The sequence below is a fragment of the Colias croceus genome, chromosome Z (genome assembly GCF_905220415.1).
Source record: "Colias croceus chromosome Z, ilColCroc2.1".
NCBI lineage: Eukaryota > Metazoa > Arthropoda > Insecta > Lepidoptera > Pieridae > Colias > Colias croceus.
Window position 1 is genome coordinate 7,061,320 of NC_059568.1, and position 19,292 is coordinate 7,080,611.

General features: G+C 32.6%; 1 protein-coding gene across 1 annotated transcript in view; it reads left to right on the forward strand.

Annotated features, from left to right (window-relative positions):
* The window catches only part of LOC123704916 (epidermal growth factor receptor), a 73,633-nt gene that overhangs the window by 35,000 nt on the left and 19,341 nt on the right, over nt 1–19,292 (forward strand). The gene's annotated exons all lie outside the window — the stretch shown is intronic.

Genomic DNA, 19,292 nt, shown 5'->3' on the forward strand with positions numbered 1-19,292 from the left:
ACCCCTTTTAATAACGCTAAATTTACTTCTTTGCTTATATCCAACCTATACAAAATCTCTTATTTTTTATACATATTTATAATAATTCATATTATAAAATAACAAGGTTGCTCTATCAGTCGGTTGACTATGACGCCGTTACGCCGCGCCGTTAGTACACCGAGTACCGACGCATTCGCGAGCGGCAGCGAAACAACGAAAAATCTCAAATCTGTCAGTAGTATGGCAGGATTTCGCATATGGTATGTCTCACTCTAGCACATAGATAGATGAAATAGTTGCGTCCTTGTCGGTATTGTTTCGCAAGGAACTGCGAAATGGCCATTACAGACGCATTGCGAAAAAGTTGCGAAAACATTGCTGTTTACTAACGTTCCGCAGATATTTCGCTACGCAGCTCGCAGTAGTTTCGCAGAGATTCGCTGCCGCACGCGAATGCGTCGGTGTACTAACGGCGTTAATATTAATTACTCGCGGTCCGCCCCGGCTTCGCCCGTGGTCGCAATAAAAGGTAGCCTGTCCTTTCTCGGGTATCAAAATATCTCCATACCAAATTTCATGAAAATTGGTTCAGTAGTTTAGGCGTGATTGAGTAACAGACAGACAGACAAAGTTACTTTCGCATTTATAATATTAGTAGACCGTACCATAGGGATTCTGGGGATTCTGTGGCTACAAGCACAGACTAATAATAATATACAGGTATTACAAGTATTTCATCTGTGTATTTCATAAAGACGCCATCTTTTGAGCAGTGGAACTTACTACTCATATTTTTTGTAGTTCTTATGAACACTACCAGATGGCGCTTTAATTTATATTCTATACTTAATGAACGCCATCTCTTGAAATCACAAGCAAAATATCGTGTACTGTAGGTCCTACAATTATATATGTATATACGTGACGCGTTGGTGTTTGAAAATAACGCCATCTATGTCAGTAGTCAAGAACTACTGAAATCTTTGGTGCTTGTATAGTTAAAGTAGTATCATAGTTTTTTGAAAGGTGGCGTTAATGTTGTATTGTAAGGTAAATAATATTGTTCAATAGTAGTTGGTCGCTACTCGCTATTGTGTTTAAATGAACATAAATGATCGTTGTTGTATTCAAAAACATAATAAATTTGAATTCAAATAAATAAAAAATGATTAAGTTGCAGTTTTATTCAAGTACTTAGTAAATGAACTTCTTTGACCATCCTATTCTTGACCAGCTGAATTGCAATAACAATAACACTTAACATACTCTTCAAAAACACCAGTATTAAAATGTATTTTCCTATTTTAAAAATTATTTAGAATTGATGCTTAAAAAATATGATAAATTAATAAAATTACCTGCAATCGATTTGTAAGTTTATTAATATTAGGGACAGATGGCGTTGCGCTGTAAGAAATGTTGATTTACTTAAAGTGAACTTAATAATTATTGTGTATCGAAAATTCTAAGATTATCGAAAATTTATATACAATGGAGGAATGAAGTATGTTCCGCCAAAATAAAAATAAAAATATAATCACAAACTTGAGGAATATTTTTCTAGTAGATTTATAAAGTACCTACCTAGATAATAGAATAGGTATTTATAAAGTACCTGTTTAACTTTTATCTATATTGGATCTAAAATACTTTAATAATTAATATCTTATCTAAAAAGATCTTAGGTATTTTATTAACAGCCAATTTGTAAAATAATGCTGCGTTTTGTGCGCTGATAATTATTAATTACACTGGTGGGTACATTCGGTCACAGCTTCTCTGTCTAAGAAAATGTAACCATGTTTCACAGCGTTCAAAATACAGTAAAATAAGCATATAGGTAAAATGTTTCTTTATTATTAACAATACAGGATTTAACAGAAGTTCTCCAACAATGCCAAATAAGGATTATGCTGTCTCATCTAGTAGGTAGGCACCATACGAAAGGAGCTAAGTAATCACGTCATCGAGCGCTCACTGTCCTCTTATGGTGCGATGTGATCTGCCTGCTTGTGTTTTTCACACAACAACGTGATCGATACAAAATCTGCCCAAAATACTTACATAATTTATCCATACAACTTTTGAATTGGAAATTACTTTTCGGGCATTTAAAGTTTAAACAAAACAACAGACTCTACCACCGCTCTACCATGCGTTGACTTCTCATAAAACCCTTATCTTAACTCTTAAGATTATGAATAAGGGATTTTCCTATTTTATCTTATTGTTGAAGAAAACTTAAAACTAAAACACGTATGAGGAATAACGATTAAAGTTTTAGAGAAGAAACAACGCTAATGACCTATAAAATTCTACGCCGCATTCCGTTTGGCAGTTATCATTCGAACGTCTTCAATTAATTTTCTAATCCCAAAGAGGGCGTTCACACGTTGTAAGAAACATATCGAGAAAAATAAGGAAGGCAAAGCCGCATGTAACCTACGTTGTTACGTATAGTCCAATGCGCAGCCTCCGGAGTAGAGGTGGCAACATTGGAATGCCATAACTCAGACGTACCACTTTAACGGTACGTGTGAGTGAGACGGTACTATGTAAGTGAAAGAGAGATTAGAACGACATGGTTGAACGACCGATCAAATAAGTTTTGTACGGGGCTATCGTATACCACGTAGGTTTTATTTCTTCTAAACGTGTCGAGGGCGCCTGCGCTGCGCTATAACCCGATTGCCAAGATGGCGGATGTAGTTTTCCTGGCAGTTGGCGCGAAATTTCCAGGCGGTTATTTTAAAATGCAACCGCTTCATTATAATTAATGAACACTTTATAATATAATCGGTACAATATGTAGGTGGCTATAATAAAACATTCTAAATATGGGTACATGCAATAATACTACAATAATTTATTTTATTTTACGAACATGTTTATACCCATAGTTAAGTAATATCCTCCTATAATTTTTGATGTGATTCGTGATTCATTTATTCAAAGTTTCAATTGTATCAATATTTAAATATCACAGTTTTTAAGGCTCCTTTGCTCCTATAACAACAGTTAATTCAAAAAGGGCACAGACATTTTTAAAATACGATATAATAATTTTTAAAATACACGAGCCATGATCCCATGTATATAAATTTTAGCTGTACTGTAGCTTAAACGACATAGTAATAACGAATATTTTATGTGATATAGAAACTACCACTTATTATCTTGTTATTGTTAATAGCCACTAAAAGTAAAAGATTGGCTACTTCCCATTTGGTAAACTTCCCATTTCGTAAACCTCAAACTGTACCTACTAAAAAGTTGCGTTTGGTAAACATTTCGTTACTTCATACATTTAATCCCATTTGGTAAACTTTGTTAGTATTGTTATTTTTGTACGGTACAGTCAGTGTCAAATTAGTATTAAATTAGAGATGTATATATTTTTAAATGAGATCTTGAGATAGTATCTCGACCATCAAAAAGAATGGCTGATCAAGAAGAAGTAAAAAAAAAACGTATTAAAGTCTGTAAAAATACCACGATGCTACTAAAAATACCACGTGCTTTTTCCGCAAAAGAAGCACCGAGCGGGTTCTCAGGTAGGGATTTATTGTCCTTACCATCGTTTTAAACAAAAGGTGTGAATGAGATAGACATAAGTAAGTATACGTAAATTATATCTATTACCGGGATTAACTTATCAGTTCACTCGTTTTATGCATAGTGCAAGGTCGTTGCAATGTCGGGTGAGGGATCTTCTAGTGGTGCAGTGAATTTAAAAATTATTAATAGTACACGAGGCGGTGAAATTTTATTACGCGCTGGGCATCAATATTATAAACAGAAAAATAATAAGGACTCAAGTTGGTGGCGCTGTGTTAATAGAAAAGATGGATGTTCAGCAAGTGTAACTTTGAATTCAAATCGAAGCCATGTATTAAGAGAAAATGCTCACTGCAGTTCTTGTATTCCGAATTTTGAAAAAAATGAAGTGAAAGTAGCCATCGAAAAATGTAAACAAACTACATATATGTGAAGATTTATTAGTAGTTGATTTCGTATGTATTTTTTTATGTTAATGTACATTAACATAAAAAGATAGTACCAAATCTGTGATTATTGTTTTTTTATATAAGTTGATTTCGCATCTAGATTGACTATTGTTATTAAAAAAATAAAACTTGTCATCGAAATAGTCAAATCGAACTGTGATTTTTCTTAAATTTTTTGAAAGTTATTTGTACACCCCACTTTTTATTTCTGTTTTTAAATATCAATATGTGTAAATGGCATACGTACACATAATCCGACTATTGTACCTGTGATTAAAAATATTTAACAAAATAAATGACAATGTTATCATTAGTTTCGTTTTTCTTTTTTTACTTGACTGTACCCATTTCATCTGAAAGTTTACCAAATGGGATATAACACAAAAAAATATTGAAATGTTTTCGAAATGGGACTAAATGTATGAAATGTATAATGTTTACCAAACGCAACTTTTTAGTAGGTACAGTTTGAGGTTTACGAAATGGGAAGTTTACCAAATGGGAAGTAGCCAAAAGATTAATGGCATACTTCTTGTTAATTACTACTGATAGAATATTTGGGTATTTTTTTGCAACCGATGTTGAAAAAATGGCTCTCCTGTTATAACTTCTCATGTAGAGCTTAAGTAGTGACATGTTTTTCATTTATTATTATTAATTATTATGTTTAGGATGGCAGTGTGGAAAGGGATTTGTAACGTGCCTGATTCTCGATCATCGAATGACCTTCGTCGGGCTGAGGCCGGCATAAAATGAGCTATATATTAAAAGGAAAAAAAAAAAGAATCGTGCGTGAGTTCGACCCGTGTTTGGCCCTTACCAATTTGTAGCTGCGCGGTGGCCATAAAAATAAAAAGCGTTCGACACACATTATTGTTTAATAGCTTTTGATTGTGGCTTTGCGCAGTAAAAACGTGTCAGTACTTCTATTTTCCTTTTTGTTCTATGACTTGCGGCTAAGTGCTGCCTGCAACAGAGAAAAAGCAAAGCGATGATCTACATGGAGGTTCTTGGCCATAAAGTATCTTTTACTTTTATTTTTTAATCGTCATCTATAGTATGGACGTACCTACACAGCTACGCTATCACAATAACAACCCCCTTCAATAATGTAACAAGTCTTTAGATAAATAATTTAAGTTGTTTTTGTTTAATAAATTTGATTAAAATTTAAAATGACTATGTTTCCAGCAATCTGATGCAGTAAATTTTATTGCTGTTATTAACCGACTTCAAAAAAAAGGAGGAGGTTATCAATTCGGCCGGTATATATTTTTTTTTTTTTTTTTTTTTTATGTATGTACACCGATTACTCCGAGGTTTCTGAACCGATTTACGTGATTCTTTTTTTGTTCGATGCGGGATGGTGTCGAATTGGTCCCATAAAAATTTTATTCGGCTAGGCCTAGTAGTTTTTATTTTATGAGCATTTTTGTCTGTACTCGATGACTTAATTTCAATGTAGCAAGTAACTTTGATTCACTTCCCGGTAACCGATTGAGCTGAAATTTTGTATACGAATGTAAATTGGATAGCGATGAAACATAATCATGACATGGAGCTGATCTGATGATGGAATCGGAAGGTGGCCATAGGAACTCAGTAATATATTGACTCAACTTTATCGAGTTTGGGCTCGTTTGATTCGTGTTGAAAAATACACTAAAAAGTATTAAATAAAAATAACTGCGTTAAAAACAACCGACTTCAAAAACGGAAAAGTAAGAAATAAAAAAGATTTGATATTATTAATTACTACATATTATTTTTATGTGCTATTTATTAAATAGGTTTGAAGTCGGTGCCAAACACTAAGCACTTAGTATTAAGCCCATGCACCGACATCAAACCTTTTTAGTAAATAGCACATAAAAATAATATGTAGTAATTAATAATATCAAATCTTTTTTATTTCTTACTTTTCCGTTTTTGAAGTCGGTTGTTTTTAACGCAGTTATTTTTATAAAAAGTCGTGCTTCGCGTTACTGCATTCTACTGTATTTAAATTAATTCATGTTTCTATGAGATTTAATTCTGCCTAATAGAATATCCTTTATACGATAAATTAAATATTATTCTATTACCTACATACTCTTATAGTTTATACTATAAACTATAAAGTTATTTAAAGAGAACTGAGACTGAGAAAGAACTGGCTATATCACCTGAGGTATGCGCCTAGCTAACCAAGTGTTGGGTTACCATGTTATTTCTGACCCGCGTTGTTTATCATCTCGGCGTAGAAGCAACCCGTTGGATGCTCGACGCTCGTGCCTCGGCTAACTAAGCCGGCACGCTCGCGTCAAATAACTATGGAATTTCACTGGTACACGAGAAGTATAGTTACGCCCGTGTATTTAGTACAAGATGCCTAATTGAAGGTGCATAATGAGCCACCTTCACACTCTACACCACCTTTAAACAATGGTCGTGGAGAGAACGTACAATTTATCATATGATTCTATTACGAACAATACTTTTTTAATACACATACACGTGTTAAACATATAAATGCTTGGTAGTTTTATATTTTTATTTACAAAGGATTTCCATTGATTTGTTGTTCATTCTGCCGCCTTGATGCGGCGATATCAAAACGACATTGATTATGAACTATAAAATAATTGTTATAGAATTGATACCATACTGTAACAATGTTATATTTATAATGGCGGGATGCTGTTTCGCCAGAGCGGCGTGAGGTCCAAAAACAGGCATGCTTTGAGAGCAACAAGATGATGTGATAGGGCGGGCACGACGGCCACGAGCGTACTATCTGCTATCTTACGTCGGAACGCAAGCTCGTTTCAATGCTTCTATTTTTAACCGACTTCAAAAAAAAGGAGGAGGTTATCAATTCGGCCAGTATATATATATTTTTTTTTTTTTTTTTTTTATGTATGTACACCGATTACTCCGAGGTTTCTGAACCGATTTACGTGATTCTTTTTTTGTTCGATGCGGGATGGTGTCGAATTGGTCCCATAAAAATTTTATTCGGATAGGCCCAGTAGTTTTTATTTTATAAGCATTTTTGTCTGTAGGTATTTGTAAATTTTGCAAGTGCAAGTTTGAAGTCGGTTGTTTTTAACGCAGTTATCACTTGTGAATTATTTTGTTATGTAGCGCCAGAGCTCATGCCGATGGTACTTGTAAATATCGCAGAGCTTTCAGATTGATACAATACAATATTTTATATCGTTATTGTTGCTAGATTACAATTTTTTTTATATACAAGTAATAATATAGGACTAGGTATTTTAAATGCGAATGTTCAATATATTATTGTACGAAGTACTTAGATACTTTATAATAATTAGCATTCTAATGAGAATTGATGTTCGAGAGAAGATGACAATTTAACCATCATAAGTATGGTGTTTAATGATAATACCTCATGATGGAATGTTGATTAAACTTTACGTTACTACTTAATAATATTTTACAACAGTATCTTGATTGTCTATAAATATAACAATTGGTATAGAAATTCGCAACAAAGGTTGTATAAGGGTACCTATACGTACATACTATATTTCCCACCTATCCTAAGGTTGTATTGGCTCACTGGACGGCCGTGAACTTCCTGTGTTTTATTATACATGGCCGACCGCGACGTGCCTAGTACCTACTTATTATAAAAGGCACGAGGCGTACTACTTCTATTTTTGATTGAAATTATTCAACTATAGACGTTTTTATCCCTTACAAGAAATAAAACAATAAACACGATCAGTTATACCGATGATATTGGCGTTGCCATGGTCACTAATAAAAGTTCGATACGACTTAAATTATTACAACATTAGAACAGGATAGTCCACTGTGCAAATTGTTTTTCCAATACATCAATAATTTCAATTCCGAGTAGATTTTATGTAAATCAAGTGTTCATGAAATCGTGTCTTCCGCGTATTGAATATTTTTATCTGAACACAAATATTCAGGTATCACTTAGCCTATGCAAATATGCACGGCTCGAATACATCAGCCTTGTAACGCACTGATAGCATTAATTTCTCAATAATATATAATTCTCAGCAGCGATAAGTCGATAGTATTGAGTTAGTATATTCGCCCATTATTTGTATTTTATTGTTTTTCAACAATTTAAAAACATTTTCACTTCTAAGTACGATTTCATGACATAGCGGCGACTGAGAGAGAATCAATGCATTACAGCCATTAGCTGAGAAGACCAATTAGCGCCGCACAGGTTATATACAAAAAACACTCTACATTTTTAGTATAGTAGATAATACAGTGTTCTGCAGTATAAATAATATTATGTAATGATAGTATAATTCAAATTGAGTAAAAGTCATAATCTCGATAAGATTTTTATGCAATATTTTAATATCTCTTTCGTTTCAGTGGAACGCTTTCCCGCGAACGTAAACGTGATAATCAAACGGTTAAAATGTATTTATATATCAGGCTATTTCTTGTGTATTCTCAGATAAAACTTGTGGTTATCCTGGTATCGATCGATATTAAATTTAAACACGTACGTAGGTATGCATCTATTTGATATCATTAAATAAATATTGCTCCCGTCTTCAAAATAATATGACGACATGAATATTACGCAGAAAATAATTAAACAACGGTAAAAAACGTTTTGTTGTAATTTTAAAATTTGTATAAACAGGTAAAACTTTTTCAACAAACGCAATAATATATTAACTTAATATAAATAATATATTGCATTATAGTCAAGAAATATTACAATACCTTCATAACAAATAAGGGATAAAGTTCGGGTCAAAAGCCTTTCCTTACGTAATTTCAAACTGGTTGTACGTTGTTACATTGCCTTGTTCTAAGAAAACTCTCCACATGAAATTACTATGAATTAAAAAACATTATTTCTATTAACTGAGACCCGTTCAACTATAATAGTAACGCACTCGCACAGGCTTTGTTCATGGAATAGAAAATGACTTTTATGAAAAACATGAATGCTTTTATCCCTACGCTATGTATTGTATATCTATCTTGTTATCTTGTTAAAGCATTAGCGTGCATATTTCAAATATATCGAAACGTAACTTAAAATAGTTTTCGATCCATTAATCTTAAAACATACAAACAAAAATTCGTAACATAAAATTAAATTAGCCTTTACACAGTCCTGAAGCATTATAGGCTTAATAAATGGCCTTCAATAGGGCTTAGGTACAGCGGACACTATTAGGCACTAAATCTCAAGTAAATGTGTCTAGTACATGACAGAATCAGTAGGTAATAATTACGTAAGGCATTCCTAGGTACGATACGCACGAAGTCTATTACACATAAAATGGCACAGATTAGTGAGACTGGTTCTACTCTTGAGCAAGTCATGACCACAAAGACCGAATTTTAAACGATGCCTCGTTTCTTTTGTTTTTTATTGACATTAATTATTATTAATATATGTCACACACGACTCATTTCGAAGTTAGTTCGTTACAAATTGTTTTTTTTATTATTACGATACCTAGGGTTTATAAGCTATCTGAAATAACAATTTTTGGAGAGAACCATAAATGGTGGGACCATTCAGAAATATTACGTTTCTATGGCTGTTTCCACGGAAAAATGAGGAAGAATTTAAAATTTGAACTTTTATTACACCTTGTTTTACTGTTTATAGGACCAGTGTACATATCCGTTTGTTATATGGGTACATCTACGTAAAATGTTTTATAAATTTTCCGCTTATGTTGTGCCATGCATCGACAATATGACAATTTCTAGAAGGATCCACATGACTTGCAGTATATTTAATTCCTGGGTCAAGGCAAAACGGTTCAGACCGAAGTCGCTAAATATAACCACTACCTACGCAGGTGAAACTCGAAAACGTTGTCTGTTTCGCCTGAAGGTGCAAGGTTTACTTTTACGAATTTCGGATGAATCTGCTGAAACAAAAATAACCAATTGGATGAATATGAAGTAAAGTTGATGTTATGATTCGTAATCTTGAACGAAAGCAATTTCTGTATGTATTTTTAATTATGTGGTCATATTATCTGTTTACAAACCTTGTTATCAGTGTCAACGACTTTGTGTAATCTTCATTTATCGTGGAGCTAACTAGAAGTGCTTGGATAGTACTATTTTATTTTAGGTCAAATAGCCACACATATTGTGCATTAAAAAAAATTCAATTGATGTTAATTTCAGAATATACATACTATGATTTTATTTGTGTGTGTAACTAGGTACCTATTTATTTTATTGTCTTTTATATAAATCTTTATCTAACACTAGCTGTGCTCCGCAGTTTTACCCGCATGTCTTACCGAGATGATATCTTAAAGGTATATAATAGCATATAGCCTTCCTCGATAAATGGGCTGTCTAACACCGAAGTAATTTTTCAAATCAGACCAGTATAGTTCCCGAGATTCACACGTTCGCACGTTCAAACAAACAAACTCTTCAGCTTTATAATATTAAGTATAGATAAGGAGAATTGATATAGCCTATAAATTTTCTTCGTAATTTCCACACATTCATAATGCTACAAAAGGTTATTTACTATCGTCTATCTGAGAGACCAGAATTCTAAGAAAACAGCTCCAGCTAGGAGGCTGCGCTTATGAGAGACAGAGAAGGAAGTATAAAATACTCTAACAGCGAGCAGGACAAAATATAAAGTGGATTACCTTCACGAACCTAGTCTTGTTATTTAAACATGTGCACGTATTTTTAATACATTATTGGCACATATAAAACAAATTTATTCTGATTTATTTTACTGATAGATATGATTTTAAACATTATAATATAATAAAACTATTTATAGCTCATCTTATACAAAAATTTTCTTACTCATAATTAAAAATTCAGAACATATAAAATAGAAATATATGTATTAAATATTACAACAATGGCATCTCTATCCGTTTTTGAGTTGTATGTAACGTATAAGTACCTAATAACATATTAGGTATGTTATTGAATTTATTAACCTGAAACGCATCGCCTCAAAACAGTGTATTATAAGGAGAAAAATAAATCGGTGTTCTAATTATGTCATGCTATGCTGTATCCTTTTAATCTACGTATAAGCTACGTTGATGGGAGATTTTTTGTAACAACACTTCTTAATTTCGACGGTGACGTCAGCTTTCTTCCCACTCTGCATACGACCGCACACTTGCATACATTGACAGTGGACTAAATATAAAGTTAATAGCGCACGTTTCAATAGAAAATAAACCTATTTTGTAATATAATTAAGTTTAAAATTCAACCACGGGCCCAAGCAGGCTCTTCCAATTTCCAACACCAAGCCGAGGCACGCGCCGATTGCGACATAGCATTACTGACGTCGTAGGCAAGTCGTAGGTCCATTTTCGAAACGGTACATTAAGTTGTGTTATGGAAAAGTAGCTTTAAACCCATCGACATAACGTTCAAAAGTAATAGCTTGGAATCTTAAAACTAGAAATGAGGATCCCCGGTGTCTACAGATACCAACCTACATGCTATTAAGCAATTGCTCATTAATACGTCTAAGTTTAAAAGTCGATAATCTTAGAGCAACTATAAAGATGTAGAGGTGTTTGTGATTTTTCCCTACTATACACACTATGACATTGCAAATAAGGATGTAGGTGTATTTATTCATTACATAAAGGCTTTTGACAGAAGCGGGGGCGAAATAGAAACAACTAATGGAGTATTAAGAATTACCTACACGAGTGTATTTGATAGTACATCCAACTTTTTGTAAGGTAGTTTAATACAATATAACCCTAAAATGTCTCTTTTAATCTTAATATTTTAACTATTTTTATTCAATGTAGGTACATATATTAAAACTTGCCTAAATTTTAAGATTAGAAACTAATATATTACGACACATGCCACGCGCCAACCCACACGGTACTTCTCAATAGAAGTGGAAGAAATTAAAAAATCTGTTTACCTTTAACTACGAATCGATGTATAAAGCTGATGTTATTTATCAATAAAGCTATATTCGACGGTATCCAGTAGTTACTTAATACTTTGAATACGATTTAAATGCGTTGATCGAATAAAGCTTTTCGTTGTCAACGATTTACAAAGTGCATCATGTGGTCACCATAAAAGCGCCTACACGCTGTTTAATAGCCCGCGACATTTAAAAGATAATATATTTTGTGGTTTTGGTCATTCTTTCCTCGTATTTGTATACCTCCCGAAACGTGTGCTGAGACGTGTTGACAGTTGACACGGGGATTTTGCTGTATTATTAGAAAATTAGATATACCGTGATAACTTCTAATAGGTATAGAGCGTCAAGCGTGTTTGGTCAAATTGCGTGTTTTGATCATATTCTACGCTTATCTCTAGCAGTGTATTTAAATGTTTTGATGCGCAATATTTTTATTGAATTTTAATAGAGCAAAAAATCATACAGCAACATAAAATCTAATCGAAAGCAAATAATTCTTGTCCCACGTTATTCTACTTTGCGTACCGACTACCTAAACATTTTCGGTGGTCACAAAGAAATCCTTGTTCGCCAGTATCCTTGAGAATATTTATCACAATCAACCTTGTAATACTGCAAACAAACTCCATAAACCAAAATGGGACACGGGAAACATTAAGGTCATATGGCACAGTTATGTTGCTATGGATCTTGTGGAACTTTGAGCCAATACGTTTGTCTTGGACAAATACTCCAATTAAATTTTTAAATCTACAGGGCGACTTATCTAAAATGCCTATAGTTTCTCATGTAAATCGCTCTTATAGCATTTTTTTCTATCTGGTTATCCTTATTAGTCTAGTATTTTAGAACCCAGGCTCTAGGTTTAACCATGTATAATTTTATATGTTGTTAATATACCTATGTACTGAAATATCAGCGTGTTATAACTTATAGCGTACTAAATCATTATAAGCTAGAAATCTTGATGCACATGATGCACGTCAGTTCAACTCTAGAGATTCAATAGAGAAACTTAAAAGAGATTAATTTAGTCAATTGTTACGTCAGGGTCGAATTGGCACTTTGACTGGGTCGGCATAATTTTTTAAAAGCTCACGTAGGTTCCACCTACACTTGACGTTGTAAAAAAAATACGTGGGCTAAATTGTAAATATCGCTGCACAACTTTAGATTTGACATTGCCGTGACTAGCAAACGTACGGCCGCCATTCGATGTGCATGTAACATGTTTGTAAGCTTTTTTCATTAAGCCCACGCAACCCTTTCAGAGATTTTTAATTTTTATTTCGTAATTAGTACCAAGGAGACTTGCTTTCCTTTTTCATTATTATAAAATGGTTAAGTAGAATTATGTTTATTAAATAAAGAGTAAGTATACCAATTTGATAAATTATACAATAGCAATATTATGACAAATTTCCCGTTACCGACTAATGTAGGTATGTATGTTGCTATAATAAACTACAAAAACATTGAGATAAAGCGATAAAGTTAATTCATAAAGCAATTTAATAGCCAATAGTGTCTCAATACAATTTCACTTTGTAAGGCTGAATATGTAACATTAATACATTTTGCATATTGCGAATGCAGTTTGAAATCGTTTACGAAAGATGTGGTGGTGCACACAAGAGCCGAAAGTGTAAAACATGGTGTAAGGCCCGCCTCTCCGCGACGAATTACGGGGAATTTTAACGACCCGTCAGACAAGTTTTGTAACTTAAATGCGTGTGCCCAAAGGCCTAAATGATCTCTCCACTTCGTCTCAGATATGAGAATCGATTGTTAATTGCCAGATTTCTACGGCGTATTACAACGTTGAAACGCTTTGAAAATGTAACAGTATTTCATGAAGGGTGCATTTTAAACTTGGATAGTATTGACGTTATTACTTATTCAGCTCTAGATAGAGATTCGTTGTTTGTTGCTGTAAGGTGATGAGCCTACACATTCATAAAAAAATAATTGGAAAATCTTTCCTATAAAATATACAAACTAAATAGGATTGAACATTATTTACTTTATTTACGACTAGCTTCCGCCCGCGACTCCGTCCGCGCGGATGTCGGTCTTCGCGTGGATGGTTATTTCTCCATTTTGAGTACCTCTGTCAATAACATCTTATAAATATCTATTGGACCCAATTCCCAAATACGGCTAGGCCTATAATAATACGCAACGTGTGTTCGCGGTTCTACGGAACAAAGTCTATGGATAAAACTGAAAAATTAAGATTAATTTTTTTCTACGTATTTTTCCAGGATAAAAAGTATCCTATTTTACGCCCAGGATAATAAGGTATAATTATACCAAGTTTCATCGAAATCGAACCGCTAGTTTTCACGTGATGCCTTCACATACAGACAGACAGACAGACAGACAGACAGACAAAAATTTTTTTAATCACATATTTGGGTTTGGTATCGATCCAGTAACACCCCCTGCTATTTATTTTTTCAATATTTTCAATGTACAGAATTGACCCTTCTACAGATTTATTATAATATGTAATAATAGATATACTAATAAATCTTAATTACTAAAAGATGTCATCACGTGCGACGCTCTATGTATTATATTCTATAGTAGTTAAAATATGCATACTTTTGGTGTTTCAGTTATAAAATATTTTCAAATAAAATCTAGTATCTGGACATGGAACTTATAAATACATTTTATGGAACGTGCCACATAATATATTACTTAGTTGTTATTATGATGATTCGTTTAGCAATATTTTAAACGTGGGTTATATTTGAATAATCTTACTCAATACAATATCTAATACCCAGTTAATATACACCCACTGATTGCCAAATCTCAGAATATACAGAATTATAAGTTATATGAATAAATCTGGACTCAGAATGGCTATTGTAATAAGAGAATAAAAACAATTTATTCCAAAATCAATGCATGTGCATATAATAGTTGTTGTAATGTTAGTAAATAATATAACAATAATATATTTTATTTTCTAGTTTTTTATTTATACAGGATGTCCCACTGTTGATTTAAGCTCAAAGGAGGTTATAGTTTTGCATACGCTGAGTACGTAAAAAATACTTATAAAATTCCAGACACAGTTTTTTTCAAATAGATGAATTTTTAAAACTCTATGTGTACAGTGTGCACCCATAAGGAGCAACCAGGCCAGTTTCTCTAGCAGCACTTGACCTATCGTTTAAGATTATGTTTTTAAAGACAAAATGCTCACACTAGCGAAACGGTATGTGCCGGCTGCGCGAAGCTAGAGAAAAGAACATGGATTTTCAGGAAAAATTTAGCAAACATTTTTTGATGTAATTTTGTTGTTTAAGTATTATTTTCGTGATCAGTGTACGCAAAACTATAAGCCCCTTCGCGCTTAGTATACCAATAGTGGGACACCCTGTATAGTGGCTTAGTTTGGAAAATCTAGATGTTTTGATATATTATGTTGAATATAATATAAAGCCGTTAATATTTGGAGCTTGATGGAAATTGAAGTTTATAGTCGTTCCTGTTCATTTTTCATTTATTTGCGACAGTAAACAATACATTTTTAATGCTAGTTAATGAAATTCTGTTATTTTTATGGATCTGCCACAAACTTTATCTCTCCATCTACTTATACTCCTTACATGTCATCGTGTATAATGTTCCGAGTTTTTGATTACTATCATACACATGACATTTGTAATTTAAATTTAACAAAATTAATTTATGCGAATTCACGATATAAATTAAATTGAGTGACGCGCTTTTTCTGTTGGCCGAATTAAAACACTCAATTCGCCAACGTTCTCGTCAATATATTGCTTTCATTTAATTAGACTGAATAACCACCTATTTGAAATACTACTAATACTGGCGTGGTTATAAAATAAAATATAGATAACCACTTAAATTTTAATACCTTAGTAAATATAAAATTTTAGCGTTCCGAAAAACCCACTATTTTTTTTTTAATTCAATGTCACAGTTAATTTCATTATTAAAGAGTACATAACGTGTTTCATTATAATACAACAGCTGAAGTAAATATATTATGTACACATAAGTGTACACAGCATTCAGTAAGGCAAGGAACTTACTAGTACCTACTTATTAAGTACGAATATTATTATCTTATAAATATGCTAACAGTAACACAAGAACGTGGAAATTCCTTCATTCCATTCTTTTTTTACATTTTTTTACAACTTGTTATTTATATGAATGAATGAGTGTTAGTATTAGTAATGACGCTGATAATAAAAATCTTGGTGTTATTGTGTGCCTGTTTACGATACTTTATAATAGATATGAGTTCACGCTAACGGAAATCCTCTGTCCTCTATATTTATTTCGTAAAAAATAAATCTTCTAGTAATTCGCAAACAAAAAAAACATAGAACATAATATTTATTGAGAACCATAACCAACTAATGCAACAAAAAACACATTACTATAACTTTTTTATTATGTACATAGTTATAATAAATTTATCTTATAAGGAAACTTTTACTTTTTAGTCTTGTGAAACTTCTCTAAGTTTCACAAGATGTTCACAAGGGTGTTCAGATGAATTTAAATCGCGTTACAATATTATAAATTCTATACAGCATCTTGATTCTAGAATAACATTCGAATCATGAAAAAGACGATGTAAATTTAAAAATACCCTTTCATGTAACTATTAAATATCATGTTAAGATGGACGCGGAGGACAAAATACATGTGTAGTAAGTAATAAAACGAATAAAAGGAACGGCATGTGTAAGTGTTTTAGGTACACTAATAGCCTCTAATGTCCCAATCCCGACTTTTAGAGCGGTTTGATTACAGGCTCGAATCGTGTTCGTGTCCAAGCTCTTAGAAGAGGCTTTCAAAAAGGTTGATAAAGTAAGCACGTGTGTTGAGCGTTCATATTTTAACTGATAATCCTACAAAGGAGGTTGTTTATATAATGTAGGTATCTAAGCTCTTTTTGTTTTTTTAAGCACCTATGTTCTGGCTGCTTAGAAAATTTAGAAAACTAGGCGAATTATTTTAACGACTTATGATCTTATATTATAGTCTATAATATAAAAATGAATCGCAAAATTTGTTGGTAAGCGCATAACTCGAGAACGGCTGAACCGATGTCGTTAATTCTTTTTTTATAGTATTCCTTGAAGTACGAGGATGGTTCTTATGGAGAGAAAACGTAAACATGTACCACGGGCGAAGCCGGGGCGGACCGCTAGTGATTATTGGGAAACGTTTAGAACCTTGATATTACTGTTTATTCCAACAACAATCACAGAACCTGTTCAACGTCATTATGTGTTGATTTAATGATGTCATTTAGTTGCAAAATAAATGTATCGCATTTTTCATTGTAGTCCATCATTCGATTGTCTAGTGATCTATCTTAAAAGCGTTGCTATTTTAAAAATATATTTTTGAATAAATTAAACTGTATAGTGCTGGTCCTGTAAGATATAAAAATAAACATAGTTTACACAACAACATGGGTTTCGGATATTATCTTGACAACAACATAATTTCTAATCAATTTATGTAATACCTAGGTATATGAAATAAAGGTAATATTAGGTCAAAATAAATAATCTGCTCTCTTTCGTTTATAAAAATTAAATAATGACAGAAACATAATTTACAAATGGGCATTATTTTATAAATCAAATTTAAATATCACTATCATGAGTAAATATTCACTTGTACTAGTTTTAGTTCGTAATTACACATGGTCCTATAAGTTTTTTCCTCACTATATGAATCAGCTTAGGGTCGACGTGTAGGCGAGTCGTTACCGGAGGTAAATCAGTATTATAAATCGCTTTGTTGTAACATTTTAATGAACAAATGATGTAATGGTATTATTTATAAATTTAATACAAAATAATGCTATATATTCTTATTAATCTTTGTCCCGAAGAACATAAAGTTACCATAGGTACCTTATTTTTAATCGTCACATATGAAAATAAATTTCATCAACATAAAATCCTTTGAAAGAATATTAATTACTTATTTGTTGCATCATTTTGCGTTTGAACATCGCTTACAAGATCGTTTACAACCTGTTCACAAAATGGGTCCGACTTTTTTTAAATCTTGAGACGTTATCTGCTTTTTGGAGGTAGCCTCTTACGATATTCAAAGTGCCGTCGAATGAAAGATGTTGATTCTTTTTATTCGGTGTTAGTGTCACCGTGCGACGGTTCGTCTTAATGGAGCATGCTAAGTATCAATAATTATCCGTGCATTTAAAACCTCAGAATAATTTTAAAACAAGGCTGTTAAAATAAACAAGATAAATTATTTTGAAACGGTGCCGCACTCATCGTTTTGAGGCGAACATTAAGAGCTCGTTTCACAAAAAAAAGGGTTTATAAAGAAATATGTTAAATGATAAATTAGCACGCGGCGCCAGGCAAACAAAATTTTGCCGAAATGCATGAATCGTCTAATTAAGTATTTAGACACTGAGTTTCGGTGTTTGAAAAATTTAAGAATTTTCTTTGAATCAGGTAGGTAGGCATTCATTATAAGCATAAATACAATGTAAAGAATGTTAACTTTTAACGTATTTAAGTGAATGTAAAATCTTTAAAAAGGCTGTAAAGACATAATTTATCGAGCAAGCCGTTTTTACCGCTATTATACAGTAATAGATTTAAAAGGTTTCATGAGTAAAAAAGTTTTTTTTAAATTAAATCGATATTTTAAATTCATCATGACACGATTTTTCATAAATTGTACAAATTATAGTGAATTACAGTACATATTATTCTAATCAACGGTCGCGGGCCTCAACGAACTCTGTTCTTTGAGTACATACATAATTAATGTAAACATTAACAGGTAGGTACTGACCCAAAAAGTCATTGTACAAAGAAACACAGGTCTCCTTTAGTTCGGGTTGCCCTCTACCTCTTGCCCTCTATTGTTTATTATTATTTACATGCGTCAATGTTTTCGAAACAGCCAAACTTGATACTTGCCTTTTGAACAAACACGCATTTTTATTACAACATGAAAACGCCACAAATCATTGATTATAAAAGTTATTTTACCTAATCAATAAGATCTAAGATAGGAATTCTTACTTTATTTTTACTTAACAAATACATTTGTTATTAATATGTAAAGGCAACGTTCAATAAAAAAACTAACGGTCAGCCAATTTCTTATATTGTTTGAAAAATGACTTCGTAAAAGTAGCGCTGCTTATTTATATTCAATGTCACCTTTGTCCATTTAAAGAATTTCGCCTAGAGACACGCAACTTGATTAAATATGTATAAATACAAAGAAATCATCGCATTTAAATTCTGTGTCGAGACATATTTGCTACCAATTTTTGCGTACGGTTACACGTCTTAGAATAATAT